The 14,765-nt window shown below is 45.1% G+C and overlaps 2 long non-coding RNA genes across 2 annotated transcripts in view; both read left to right on the plus strand.

Moving 5' to 3' along the window:
* The first annotated feature begins 256 nt into the window (after positions 1 to 256).
* LOC134304281 (uncharacterized) lies at positions 257 to 1,583 on the plus strand. Its single transcript, XR_010007797.1, has 2 exons — positions 257 to 668; positions 1,407 to 1,583. It is a non-coding gene; the product is annotated as an uncharacterized LOC134304281 (long non-coding RNA).
* Positions 1,584 to 2,992: 1,409 nt separating this feature from the next.
* LOC134304286 (uncharacterized) overlaps positions 2,993 to 14,765 on the plus strand; it is a 41,683-nt gene continuing 29,910 nt past the window's right edge. The window contains exons 1-2 of the long non-coding RNA XR_010007802.1: positions 2,993 to 3,080; positions 14,208 to 14,353. This is a non-coding gene — a long non-coding RNA (uncharacterized LOC134304286). The remainder of the gene's footprint in view (positions 3,081 to 14,207; positions 14,354 to 14,765) is intronic.

A 14,765-nucleotide genomic window follows, 5' to 3' on the forward strand; every position in this document is an offset into this window, starting at 1 on the left:
GAGTTCTGTCCTCATTATGTACATCATCAACACCCTGTCTGTGCTCCGTGCGGCAGGTGGATTGATTAGATACTAATAAATGCTGCAGATGGAGAGCTGCTGGTACCAGGATCTTAAGGACGATCCTGTTATCGTCTCGTGTTTTGGGAAGACTCTTGTCGGCCCGACCTGTGCTTTGAGGTGTGTCTGTGGGAATTTGTGCTCGTTCAGTGATAACATGACAGCACTGGCGTTTGTATGGCTGGGCGCTGATTGATCAGTTGATGTTCCGGTTCATTCACACACAGGACCTTCTCGCTGTGAGGTGACAGTGCTACCCATCGAGCCGCCGTGCCCCCCTGTCGTGCATTTAAAAGATGATTTTCTCCTCACCAGTCACCGGAACCTTCCGTATTGACCAAACCAGTCTGGCCATTTTCCTCTGACCTCTCCTGAGTGGATGTTTTTACACACTTATACATGATCTGTACAGTCTGTTTCTAGGAGGTCAGAAGATCCTGGATGATCTGCAGTTTCTGACACGTTCAGAAAAGCCGCCACGTCACGGTCAGAGTCGCTCAGGTCGCATTTATCTCCATCCTGAGCCTCCTGACCTTGAATGTTGTAGAAGTACATGCACACATGCACTGAGCTGAGCCGATGGAACGCTTACTCTATTAAAGTGGCTGGTAAGTGTGTGTGTGTGTACACTGTGTAATACACACTATATGGTCAAAAGTATTGGGACGCCCATTCTAATTACTGAATTTATGTGTTTTAATCACAACAGTTGCTAACAGGTGTAGTGAATCAATGAAGTAAAAAGAGTAACAGAGGCCGCTCAGGTGGCGCAGCGGTAAAAACACACGCTAGCACACCAGAGCTGGGATCTCGAATACATCGTATTGGGCTGAGCGGCCACATAAACAACGATTGGCCTGTTGTACATATAGAGGTGGGGTATTATTCGCTGAAAAGGTCACATAGATGTCAGGTGTCCAAATACTTTTGGCCATATTATGTCTCAGTGTTTTATGTATTGCTGATATATTTTGATACTCTGGTTTCTTTAACCTTCCAAAATCTAAACTGTAGTTTGTGTCGTGATTATGAATACCATCATTCACTAGGTGTCCCAAATTGACGAGCTCATTCGTGATTAACGTTTTTAAACAGTTGAAACCTCCTCGTATGTGACACGCAGAATTACAGCGGCAATAATAATAACCACACGCTCCTCTCGCCGCCGTGCAGCAAGAGCCGAGGAGCGCAAATTAATGATTTTATTAGCTATGCATGTGTTCATTCATCCCGGCTCTTCGGCAGATGTAACCAGGGGGCAGACGTTCCTCCACACTGAGCCATCATCTTATCCAAACTGCCATGTTAAACCCTGATAAATTCACAGTGTGTTGCTTTAACCACAGGAAGCTCAGCAGCTATTTTAGAGAAATGACAAGAGGAGCGACGTGAGAGCCGAGGAGACGGATGGAGATAAGTGAGCGCTCGGCGGCTCGTACGGCGCAGACGAGAACCTGTTAACACCTTCACCTTCAGCTTAAACACGCCGAGTTTCAAACCACTCAATAAACTTTACTTTTTTATTCTGTTTTTATCCACTTCTTTATGCTGGTCAGGGTCCCGGGTGCTATTAAATTCCAGTGACCACTATGTGAAAAATTCCTAGCAGGTGTAATAAATCAGTGGTATAAAGGGAATAGTTTAGGGAAGGCCTTTATTTCTCTTCCAGCATGAGCACGCTCTATAAAGACATGAAGAAGCTCCAGTGTCCTGCACAGAGCCCTGACCTCTGCATCACTCAGCAGCTCTGGGATGAACTGGAACATCAACTGAGGCTTCATATTTTGACTGAATGGGCACAAATTCCCACACACAGACACACTTTAAGTCTTGTGAGAGGTTGTTTTAGCTGAAAAGACACATAGAGGCTCTAAATAAGATGCTCATGGTCAGGTGTTCAAATACTTTTGGTTATATAGTGTATCTCTGGTACATGTAAAGCTTGACTGACTGTGTTCAAACTGCACATCATGATCAATTAATAGTCTGCACATCGAATGTTCATGGATCCTGAACGGCGCCAAACATGTCTGTTCTTCAATCCTCAGGACCCCCACAGGACCACCACAGAGCAGGTATTATTTAGGTGGTGGATGATTCTCAGCACTGCAGTGACACTGACATGGTGGTGGTGTGATAGTGTGTGTTGTGCTGGTATGAGTGGATCAGACACAGCAGCGCTGCTGGAGTTTTTAAACACCTCACTGTCACTGCTGGAATGAGAATCGTCCACCAACCAAAAATATCCAGCCAACAGCGCCCCGTGGGCAGCGTCCTGTGACCACTGATGAAGGTCTAGAAGATGAGCGACTCAAACAGCAGCAATAGATGAGCGATCGTCTCTGACTTTACATCTACAAGGTGGACCGACTAGGTAGGAGTATCTAATAGAGTGGACAGTGAGTGGACACGGTATTTATTCACTAATACCAGCACAACACACACTAACACACCACCACAATGTCAGTGTCACTGCAGTGCTGAGAATCATCCACCACCTAAATAATACCTGCTCTGTGGAGGTCCTGACCATTGAAGAACAGGGTGAAAGGGGGGTAACAAAGCATGCAGAGAAACAGATGGACTACAGTCAGTAGTTGTAGAACTACAAAGTGCTTCTATATGGTAAGTGGAGCTGATAACATGGACAGTGTAGAAACAGGGAGGTGGTTTTAATGTTATGGCTGATCGGTATATATCACTATAGTTGGGTGAATCTTAATAGAATTGGATCTTGACTCCATAGTGCACTACATAGGGGGTAAACAGCATTGTGTTGCACTGCATGTGGAGTGCATGGGTGTAGAGTTTAGGAAGACATTTGGGATTTGGCTAAACCAAATCAAATCAAACCAAACCAAACCAGAGGAAACCCCGGGTCATGGTTCCTATACCTCTAGTGCATGAGGAAGGTGAACGTAGCATTAATGCTAATAAATGAACATGAAATAAATAAACAAATAAAGCTTGTTTTAATGGACTGGATCAGATTCCAGGAGAACAAACACACCTGAGCTGAGGTCAGTCATTTATATTTCTACTCTACTGTGTGTTGTTTTCAATTTAATTGTTTAGCTGGTTAGCATGAGTTAGCTTATCTCAATTTAGATTACCAGCTAACTGTGCTAATGCTTCCACTGTAGATAAATGAGCTGCTAGCTTTGTGTAGTATTATCACTGTTAGCTGTTCTTAGTTTCAGAGAAAAGATATACACTGTTGTGTTGTTTATTTATTTATTTATTTATTTATTTTACTGGCTTTGTTTACTGTGTTGTAGTGCTCAGGCTTATTAATACAGTCATCATATACATTATTCATATATATATATATATAATATGTATCTTTTATCTCGAATTTCCCCCATGGGGGTCAATAAAGGAATCTTATCTTTTAATATATAACACATAAATAAGCAACAACAAATCCAACAGCATTAATCTGCAAATCATTTTAATATTTGTTTATTTATTGTGTTTATTCACCATGTAAACAAAAGTACAGGTACAGAACAGTAACGGGTCTAATAAATCACTGATATGAAGGAAAGACATGGTGCAAACTTTGCAGCAACAGTTTAGGGAAGTTCCTTTCCTGTCCCAGCATGACTGTGCTTTATAAAGACATGAATAAAAGCTGGGTTTAAATAGCTTAAAACAGGCTGGTCTGGTTTAATGGTTTTATATGTGTTTGGGTTGCTGGTCTGGTTTAATGGTTTTATAGGTGTTTGGGTTGCTGGTCTGGTTTAATGGTTTTATAGGTGTTTGGGTTGCTGGTCTGGTTTAATGGTTTTATAGGTGTTTGGGTTGCTGGTCAGGCTGGTCTGGTTTAATGGTTTTATAGGTGTTTGGGTTGCTGGTCTGGTTTAATGGTTTTATAGGTGTTTGGGTTGCTGGTCAGGCTGGTCTGGTTTAATGGTTTTATAGGTGTATTGGCTGCTGGTCAGACTAGTTTTGACTGGTCATGCTGTACTGGTTTAAAGGTTTTATTGTGGTTGTAGATGCTGGTCTGTGTAGGATGAGCGGCACAGTTCACATTCTGAGCAGACTGGAATTGGATGATGAATGGCATCGGTACCCTCAGTACTTCAGCTTAATGCGGCTGGTAAATGATGCCAGTCATAATATGAACAGACAGAAAACAGATGCTGGTACTTCTTACCAAACTGGCATCAAACCAAACTCTGTTAGATGTCTGACACCCCTGTGGTTTTAGTCTCTATTACTTGATGCCAGGGCCGGGTTAGGGCAGTGGGCTACAATTTAGTGCCACACCTGTCTGGGAGAGATGGGTAGGGCATCTGCTGGTCATATAACTGCAACTGCATTTTTACAGTTACAGCTTGGGATGAATTGGAATGCCTACGGTTGCCCATGGTTTTGGAATATGACGTCCACAAGCTCATGGTCATGTGACGTCTATCCAAAGCATCTTACAACTGTGATTCAATACAATCTAAGCAATCGAGGCTTGTGGTCTTGCTCAGGGGTCCAACGGTCCAAATACAAGTCCAGCACTTCTGGCTACCTCTGCCCACGTAGTGCCCGTTCTGTGCCTGTGCCCGTGATCTGCCCATACTCATGTAGCGTATGTAGGATTGTAAATCTGTGAACAATCTGCCGTTGTGTTCCAGTCTGATTCATTCTGATTCATTCAGGGAGAAAATGTTCAACCGTTGATGTGAAGTGTTTAACTCGAGGCCAAAATTGTTTTTCTTCCACAATTTATTTTTTTATTTCAGTTTATTTGTGGTTCCTCTTACAGGCAGCTCAGAAAAATAAAATAAAACCTTACATTCTGTCAACAACAACAAACAAACCCGACTTGTGCGAGCAAACGTGCTCGACAAACAAAATATTCAGCATTTTTTATTTATTTGTATTTTTTCCTCATTCAGACTTTGAGGACAGGAACGCGTCTTCGCTCTGAAATGTCACTGTCGGCACGGTCTGGCCTCCGAAGGCGCCCGTCTCGGATGCCAAGCGCTTTGATGTCTGTTTTTGTGCGGCTCTGGAAAAGACGCGGCCCGAGGGCGAATATAAAAAATAATAAGTGGCGTCGTGCTCCGCGGTTCGGCCCGGCGCGGCTCCCTTCAGAAACAGATCTGCAGAGTCGTCTGCGCTGATCAGTGGCCGAAAACAACACGGAGGGCGGTTCGTTATTTACGCTGGACAGAACGAGCCGAGAGGCCGGACAGAAACGGAATATCAGTTGGGTTATTATGGGCACTGACGGGCACCTCGTTCACACATTTGTACTCTGCTTTACTCAAAATATCTCACTCACTCACTTTCTTAACCGCTTATCCAGTCAGGGTCGTGGGGGGGTGCTGGAGCCTATCCCAGCTTTTCGATGGGCGCAAGGCACACGGTAACACCCGGGACGGGGCGGCAGTCCCACACACACACACACACATTCACCTGTAGGGTAATTCAGTGTCTCCGATTAACCTGACTGCATGTCTTTGTACTGTGGGAGGAAACCGGAGCTCCCGGAGGAAACCCACGCAGACCCGGGGAGAACATGCAAACTCCACACAGAAAGGACCCGGACCGCCCCACCTGGGGATCGAACCCAGGACCTTCTTGCTGTGTTGGCGTCTTTTCCTCTGCTCTCCACGGTCGCCATGCGGGTGAAATATTCGGCTAGAACGAACCCTGGAACTAGAACTAGAACTCGTGGTGAATGAGCAGACACAGTGTGGTCTGGACGCTGGACACTCCTTATCCAGGCTTGTGACCTGCACTTAGAGCGCACTGACCAGTTCACATCCCAACGGCTAGACCCCAGATCCCCAGATCTCAGCGGTAGTGAGCTAGCGTACGTGTATTTTAGCGCGTCGCTCCTTCCATTCCATCATCACGTAGCTGAATAATCAGCACCACACTGCAGGTTATGACCAAAAGTATGTGGACAGCTGATTAAACGTCCTGTTACAAAACCATCAGAATCAGAACCAGTTTTATAGTTTCATTATTTATTTAGTTATTTATTTTAACTTTCTTAGTTTTCACTTGTTTTAAAATGTATTTTTCCATCCCAAAAATTATATTTTAATTTATTGTAAAGAGCAGCAGAGTTCAGCTTCACTGTCTCGTCATCTGCAGGAGTTCCAATTCATCTCTGTGTACAGGATTTACTTTCTATTTTTCTCTTTATGTATTTCTCTCGTATTCTCACTCTGTTCTCCCCATTTCTCTTTTTTATCTCCCTATACTTTTTTCCTCTTTCTCCCTTTTCTCACTCTATTCTCTTTGTTTCTCATTTTATTTCTCTCTTTCTCTCTTTATATGTATTTCTCTTTTTTACTCTATTCTCTTTTATTTCTTGTTTTTTCTCTCTTTCTCTCTATTCCTCTCTCCCTCTCAATATTTCTCTCTTTTTTTTACTCTATTCTCTTTTTTCTCTCTTTTTTCTCACTCTATTATTTCTCTCCCTCTCTTTCTTTATTTCTCTCTTTTTTACTCTATTCTCTTCTTTCTTTCTTTTTCTCGCTTTATTCTTTCTATTTCTCTCTTTTCTCTCTAGTCTCTCTATTTGTCTTGTTTTCTGTCTCTATTTCTCTTTTTTCTCACTCTCGCTCTCTTCCTTGCACGTTCCTTGCACTTTCTTTCTCCCTCTTTCTCTCTATTTCACTCTCTCTGTTTTTCTTTTTCTCTCTCTTTCACACTCCTGCTCTCTCCCTCCTGTTCTCCCTCTTTCATTCTCTCTCTCTCTCTCTGACACTCTCGCTCCCTCTTTCACTTTTCACACTCTCAGTTTCCCTCTCACTCTCTCACTCTTGCTCGTTCTCTCTCTCTCACACACACTTTTCTGGACTTGGCATCTGTAATCATGTCATCAATCAACTTCTGCCTCCAATCCACCTATTTTTGCTCCTTGTAGCTCCACTTCATGTCACTTTAATCACTCGCCTGACAGCTCAAAGACCAAAAAATAAAACCTTCCAAAACAAACACAACACGGGGAAAAAGTGCTGTCCCAAATGATACCGATTACTTCTCTAGAAATGTACAAAATATAAGTGACATCCAGTTTTTTATCCGTGTGTATAATTATTCATTTATTTATTCATTCATTTATTTATCACTAATGACTGTAAAATGAAGCTGGTAGTGGCGTGGGCGTCATGCCAGTCTTGCTGATTTTGATCATTTTTATGACTGTTCTGTTAGGAATGATTAAATACACACACTGCATGGTCAAAACTACGTGGACACCTCATTACGAGCAGTACTATAAAGCCGGCTCCCCCAGGAAGATTTTGGACTCTTTAGGAGTGTCCCAATACTTTTGCTCATACTTTTGGACTTCTCGCTCCACCCACCGGTGTTCCACACTGGTGTTTGACAGCGTTATGTGTAATGGAACACTTGTACACATCAGCATGTTCTTCATTTTAAAAAAAGAACAGCTTTTATTAGCAGCCCATTCATTTTGCGCGTTCCCGTCGAAGCAGCTGAGGGGTGCGACGGCGCCCAGGCCGACCTAAGAAAAGCTTTATTAATGCGCCGTGCTGACTCAGGAGCGCAGAACCAAACTTAACTTCACCGCGCGGCTACAGAACACAACCGAAAGGGCAAGTCAGGAGGGTTTCGGGTGCGAGCGGCGTGTCCTTTGTGCTAAATGTCAGTGATGGTGTTAATTGACTAAAATATCGATCGTTTTCGCGCTGAGGCTTTAATATTTCGACTTCAGACTGTCTGAGTAAATGTGAACTGGTCTTGTAGGACGTGGGACGTCATGATATAACCGACACCGCATCCATCAGAAAAACACACAAGTTAGCAACTGGTCCGCTTCCTTCTTGCAGCTTTAACAGTCCCAACAACACTGCTATCATCCACCTCCCAAACATCATCCTTCCATCTATACATCTGATACAGAGCGGTGACAAAGTGTACATCATAACAACTAAGACACGTCTACTGTATTTTTGAAACAAGAGGTCCAAGGAGCACGGTGGGTCGCACTGTCGCCTCCTTTCTGTGTGGAGTTGGCATGTTCTCCGTGTCTGTGTGGGTTTCCTCCGGGAGCTCCGGTTTCCTCCCAGTCGGGTGAACTGGAGATACTAAATTATCCATGACTGTGTTTGACGTGTAACCAGAGTGTGTAAAACATGACGTTAAAATCCTAATGAATAATAAATAAATCGGTATTTTACGTTTTCCAGTCCAGTTGTAGCTTAAGCGCCCGTTTGATGCCCGAGCTCTCGTGCCAGGGCTTCGTTCAGAGCTCGAGGCGCTTCCCCGGAGTTTGGGTTCAAACAAACCCGCTCTGGATGAATCAGAAAACTCGGGCTGGCGTTCGTCGCCGCTCTCGGATCGAATTTTAATCAGCGTGACGGGCGCCGACCCCGCCGAGCCTGACTGACTGATCGCTTTGTGAACGCCGATCGTCTGACAGACGCCGCTAAACAATTCGGCTCTTTTAGAGGCCGAGAGAAGGAATGTACCAAAAATACCCCTCCGATTTACATTTATCATCCACACGCACCGGGTTTCGGCCGTCAGTCATGCTCACTGCGGTGTCGGAGCGTGCTACCGGGAGGTGTCCCAATTCCACCAGCGATCAACGACCGGTCCGGCTTCATCAACAGAAGTCTTCATCAGTGGTGGACGCCACAGGTCCAGAAGTTCTGAAAAGCTCGATTTTGGAACCTCAAAAGCATTAGGTAGGTGAGGCATGGATGTCAGGAGGCGTCCTGGCCACGCCCGACTTATAGTTAGTGTTCCAATTCAGTTCAGGAACCTGGCTGTGTCCTTCTCATGGAATGCTTTGCTGGTCTAAAATCACCAAGCTGGAAGTTCTCGATTCTTTTTTCTGGAACTGGAACTTTTTCCAGACTCTATAGTAAGACTTCGTTGGAACCTTGGTGCTTTTTAGGGAACTGACCAGTTTTTGGGAACCAAGGATGCGTCATCAATGGTGGGTGTTGTGCAACGAACTGTTACAGATGTTTGTTGTTTTACGGAAGTAGTAGACGACGACTCCATATCAAACAGTTCGTCTCATTGGAGGAGATTTGAACCTATAACTTGACACGGTGTCCAGATACTTTTGCACGTACAGCAGCACTGTACCCCAACCTTTTAGCACCACAGACCGGTTGCATATAAGATATAATTTCATGGACCAACGGGGGCGGGAGGGATTTATAATAACATTAAATAGGTACGTGTCAAACGCAACAAGAGGAATAGACGGATGTTATTAAAAGAGAATCTGGTTTTTCAAAATAAAACAGCTTTAAGAGTGTGATCGTCAATAAAACTGAAAAATAAATAATTGGTAATAAATGACCAGTCTGTGGCCCGGTGGCTGGGGACCACTGGTGTAGAGTGTATTAAAAAATACATTCAATAACAAAAACTACTGACATTAAAGCAAAAAAGAAACAGAAATTAGAAGTAAAAAATAATAATAGGGTTTTTTTTAATGGAATAAAAAGGTAAATATAAGTAGAATGAAGCAGCGACTCGTTTTGTGCGGCTCTGAGAAACCTGATGATTTTTAAGAATAGAAAATAAATAAATAAAAGCTGATTTTTTTATCTGCTGAGAGGGAAACTCCGGCGTTTCTGATGGACTGAAGTGACAGAACTGACATATCAAATATTCGCAGGTTTCCCTGCACATGAAACGTGTCAAAGAGAAAAACGCAGCTCCACTTCTCAGCTCTGGAAGTGTCGGGTGTCTGAACCCAAATAAAAGTGACTGTTTTCCAGTAAACAGAGGTGTGAAGGTACCTGTTATGATTTGGGGGGGGGATAAACGAGCCCTCCTTCTTCTGATTTTGGGGAACGATCTGAAACCTGGAGCGTCTGATTCTGAGAGAGGAGTCAGTAATCACGACAGAATGTTAGAAGGTCTGGGTTTTACTGGTTTTACTGGTTTTACTGCTCTCTTTTATTCTCTTAGTCTCAGTTTTAGCTAAAAACTAAAAAGAAAGAATCAAAATTAGGAATCTAACAAAGTAGGTCCTTCCCTAAACTGTTGCTGCACAGCTGAAGCATGTAATCTCCTTTATATGATTGATTTATTACACCTGTTAGCAACTCTTTTGTCTGAAACACATTAGAAAAATGAGCGCGGCGAGTGTTAGCAGTGCTAACCTTGAAGCTGTACATTTACGCTACCCGTTAGCTTGATTAGCCGCCCATTTCACGCCTGATTCACGGCGTCCGCCGAAGGAAGGAAACTGCGTTAATGAGATTTTTAGCCAAGCTAGTCCTTTAAGATCCGACGTCGGGTTTCTGCGGGTCCGCGGCGTAAATAATGGCGCTAGCGAGCGCTATCTTTATAAGATTATTAGCCAGAAAATGAGCGCTATCCGTCTCCGATTCTGCGGGATCGATTCTCCATTAGAAACGAGGATCCGCGGCAGAAGTTCATCAGGAGCCGAGGAGCCGGGCGCGGTGCGGCTCCGTTAGTCGGGGGGGCGCATCAATCGTTCTCCACCGCGGCCTTCAGATAACGGACCTGCCCAGCGCCGGCTAAATGACTTCATTTCGCTGTCTGATACGCCGCCGCACCGCGTCATTACCCGAAATAAAACGTTCTCCTCTTCTGCTGACAGCTGGTTTCCCCGGTGATTCTCACCTTCCGTTACCGTGCCGCCGCCTGGACTCGGTCCTGCGCTGATCATTTACAATCAGATCCCGACTCGTGGCTCGTGATGCCGGACGTTCCGGTGTTTAGCGCCAACAGAGTAAACGTAGCGAGTCCGTCATAGAGACTACCACAAACGCAAAAAAGAAGCAGTGGAATGAACGCCTCTGCTAGCACTTTTTTGACCAGCGTGGAGCGGGTTCAGTTCCCCTTTTGCGGAACTGGGAACGTTTGTTTTCAGCTGGAACCTAGGAACCAAGGAAGTGAGAAACCAAAGAACCGAGGAACCAAGGATCTGAGGAACCAAGTAACCAAAGAACCAGGAACCAAGGCATCGAGGAACCAAGGAACTGTTACGGCATCTGTGGGCGTGTCAAGTTTTAGAGGAAAGAGAGCACACTGGTGATGATGCAGCGCCCCCTGTTGATGACACAAGACAGGTTCATTGAACAGCACCAAGGTTCTAAGATGCCTGAACGAAAGTCTGATGCGCCCAGACGTTTGGGGAACTGTCTTCATACCTGTATACTGCAACCTATTATAGAACAAACAGGCGTAATTAGAATCTCCATCTCACACGAGATCCAGCAGCTCGAACCCGATCGCCCTTGACCCGCCGGGGCTCGACTCGGGGCTCGGTTCCCCCCGGTTCCCCAGCGCCGCCGTGATCCCAATCAGATGGGTGCGTTCTCATTTTTCATTATTATTTCTTCAGTGTCAGAACGTTCACTGAAGCGGATAATCACAACACACCAGCCGGATTATTTACATTCCTCTCTGTTACGACGTCCAGCACGGTCCAGCCGAGTACTGCAGGTGCCCACTGGGAACACAGCGTTATCCCAACACCAAAAGTATGTGGACACCCGAGCACCAGCTTGTTAGATAACTCATGTCAGAACCCAGGGCTGTTTTCTTCTGTCGGCTGCTCTCGTTTTTAGGCGTCGCCACAGCAGATCTGATCCTCAATCCTCCTATTTCTGTCCAGGCTCGGGACCTGCACTGAGAGTGCACTGAGAAATGCATACAAATGGGCTGAATGGGCACAAATTCCCACAGACCCAGCTGAAAAGATCACACAGAGGGTCGCTCTATTTTAATAGCATTAGTTTTTAGAACGGGACGTCCGACAAGCTCACAATCAGGCGTCCGAAAACATTTGGAAACGTAGCGTATTTTTGACTTTCATATATGGCATCGAGTCGGATTTGACCTGCATCCTGCAGCACCTCCTATAGTGTAGCGTTCAAAAGTTTTGGGACGCGACGACATTCATTAAAACTGCTATATAGGGACAGTGGGAGCTTAGTGGGTGGAGCTTTGGGCTGTCAATCGGAAGATTGTCGGTTTAAATCCGGGCTCTGCCATGCAGCCACTTTTGGGCCCTTGAGCAAGGCCCTTAACCCTCTCAGTGGCTGACCCTGCACTCTGAAGAATGTAATTGTACTGAACACGTGTGTCTGTAAACATGATAAATAAAGACGCTCTTTCTTTCTTCTCTCTCATTAGAACTCGGCGAGTGTTGGAGGATGAAAACATCAGCGGCGCTCGCAGCAGCTACCAGATCCCGGACGTTAAAAACGCTCTCCTCCTCGGCGACCTTTTAATGCTCGCGAACGCAAACCAGAAATAATAACCGTACGGAACACGGTGCAAAATAAAACGTGTCCAATTATATAGAGACAGGCAATTATCTGCACACGCAAAGGTCACGTTAATCTGGTACTGAACGTACGTCTCTGTAACCCTGTCAGCCTCAACGCCGTCTACCAACTATATTACTGCGTGATAGGGCACGGCCCGGGCACGCTGCGGGCGCGGCTCCCGTACGGTGGGGATAATGGTTCATCTCCCATCGCACTGTGTAGATTTAATACGTTTAACACACACACACACACTCTCACACACACACTCACACACACACACACACACACACACACACACACACACACGGTATTCCCAAAACTGTACAGCAAAAAAAAAAACAAGGTAAAATAAACCAAAAGGAATATGGACACACATACACTGATCAGCCATATCATTAAAACCACCTCCTTGTTTCCATTTTATCAGCTCCACTTACCATATAGAAGCACTTTGTAGTTCTACAATTACTGACTGTAGTCCATCTGTTTCTCTACATGCTTTGTTACCCCCCTTTCATGCTGTTCTTCAATGGTCAGGACCCCCACAGAGCAGGTATTATTTAGGTGGTGGATGATTCTCAGCACTGCAGTGACACTGACATGGTGGTGGTGTGTTAGTGTGTGTTGTGCTGGTATGAGTGGATCAGACACAGCAGCGCTGCTGGAGTTTTTAAACACCGTGTCCACTCACTGTCCACTCTATTAGACACTCCTACCTAGTCGGTCCACCTTGTAGATGTAAAGTCAGAGACGATCGCTCATCTATTGCTGCTGTTTGAGTCGCTCATCTTCTAGACCTTCATCAGTGGTCACAGGACGCTGCCCACGGGGCGCTGTCGACTGGATATTTTTGGTTGGTGGACTATTCTCAGTCCAGCAGTGACGGTGAGGACAGTGACTCGTCTTTATAGAGCTCGCTCATGCTGGATCAGGAGAGGACCTTCCCTGAACTGTTGCTGCAAAGTTATAAGCGTGTAATTTTCTTCATATGATGAATTTATTACACCTGTGGGATCGGCTGTGTTCAATTCGGGTTCAACGGTCGACTCCCCGCGAAGGATTGGCGCCCAGTTCGGGGTGAGTTCCCACATCGTTCCCAGCGTTTCCAAGGAAACCATACGCACCAGGACCCTGACCAGGATGAAGCGCTGGTAGAAATGAAAATAAAAATGGAATAAGACAAACAGGCGTTTGGAGGTGAGGTGGCTTCATCTTCTGTCTGATTACGTCTCATCCATTTCCAATCAGGAGCGGCGCGTCTGCGGTGCGGCGTGATGATACAGGTCAGGAGATTAAACGTTTTCAGAACGTTTCAATAGCGTTTCATTAAGCGCCTCCTCGTCTCCTCCTGCCTCGATTGTTTGCGTGGGTCTGCGGCGCTCATGAATAATTAGCATTTTTAAACCGGGCTCCGTGTTTTTGTTTCTCTGAGGATAAAATCATCTGTGTTGTTGAGAGGAAGAAAATGATGCACCTTCAGGTTCCTGATGGACTTTTTGAGGAACTGAGACGTATGGAGGATGATGATGCTCTCCTTGTGCTCCTCTGCCTCCCAGGCGGTCGTGGTTGTTTAGCTTTTCCACACGTTTTTTCAAACACAAAAATGATGTCTGGTTGCAGCCTGATTGTTTACAGCGGAGATTCAAACCTGAAATTTGGGTCCTGGTAATTGTGGGCTGACGTTTTAGACCACTGGACCACCGAGCGCCCTAGTGGCGTCATTTCTGAGCAACTTCAGGTCTCAAGATCATCGGTACAACCGGTGGATTCGCCCGTACTTCGGTGGTGATCTACTAACCGGGGTCCTTACACGGCAAGTATTTATAAATTAAGGACGTGCAAAATTAAAATCTTTATTTGTTTATTTGTGTGTTTGTGTTTTTTACCGTTTAGTCGAAGAAACTGAACTGCTACCCAAACAAACGCACAGGCTGGCCAGGAGGTATTGGAATACACCAAGAGGACGTCACTGAGGCTGAGACCTGTTGAGAGGAGTGTGACTGGACCGGGCGGCTGTCTGATTTGGACCGACTCCTCAGGTAGGTCCACAGTTTACTGTATTTTGTTGTAGTTTACTTCTCTTAAAGTCTTTGTGCATGAGCGTTACGTTATGCGTTACTATATGGTAAGTGGAGCTGATGGTAAGTAATAGTAATAGTAATATGTAAGTAATGGTAATATGGTAAGTGGAGCAGTGAGTGTAGAAACAAGGAGGTGGTTTTAATGTTATGGCTGATCGGTGTATATCTCCACTACATGCATGTGTTACAGTCAGTAGATAATGTTACTGCAGCAGGAAGGACTTTCCTTAGTTAAACGTGGACGATCGTGCCCATTCACTGCCAGGCCAGGCTACTGGCACCGCCAAGACTCGAACCCAAATGTCACCGGTGGTCTGCTAGCGTATTAGCTGATGTAAATGTGTATATGTTCTGCTTTTTTCTTTATATA

The sequence above is a fragment of the Trichomycterus rosablanca genome, chromosome 27 (assembly GCF_030014385.1).
Source record: "Trichomycterus rosablanca isolate fTriRos1 chromosome 27, fTriRos1.hap1, whole genome shotgun sequence".
Taxonomy (NCBI): domain Eukaryota; kingdom Metazoa; phylum Chordata; class Actinopteri; order Siluriformes; family Trichomycteridae; genus Trichomycterus; species Trichomycterus rosablanca.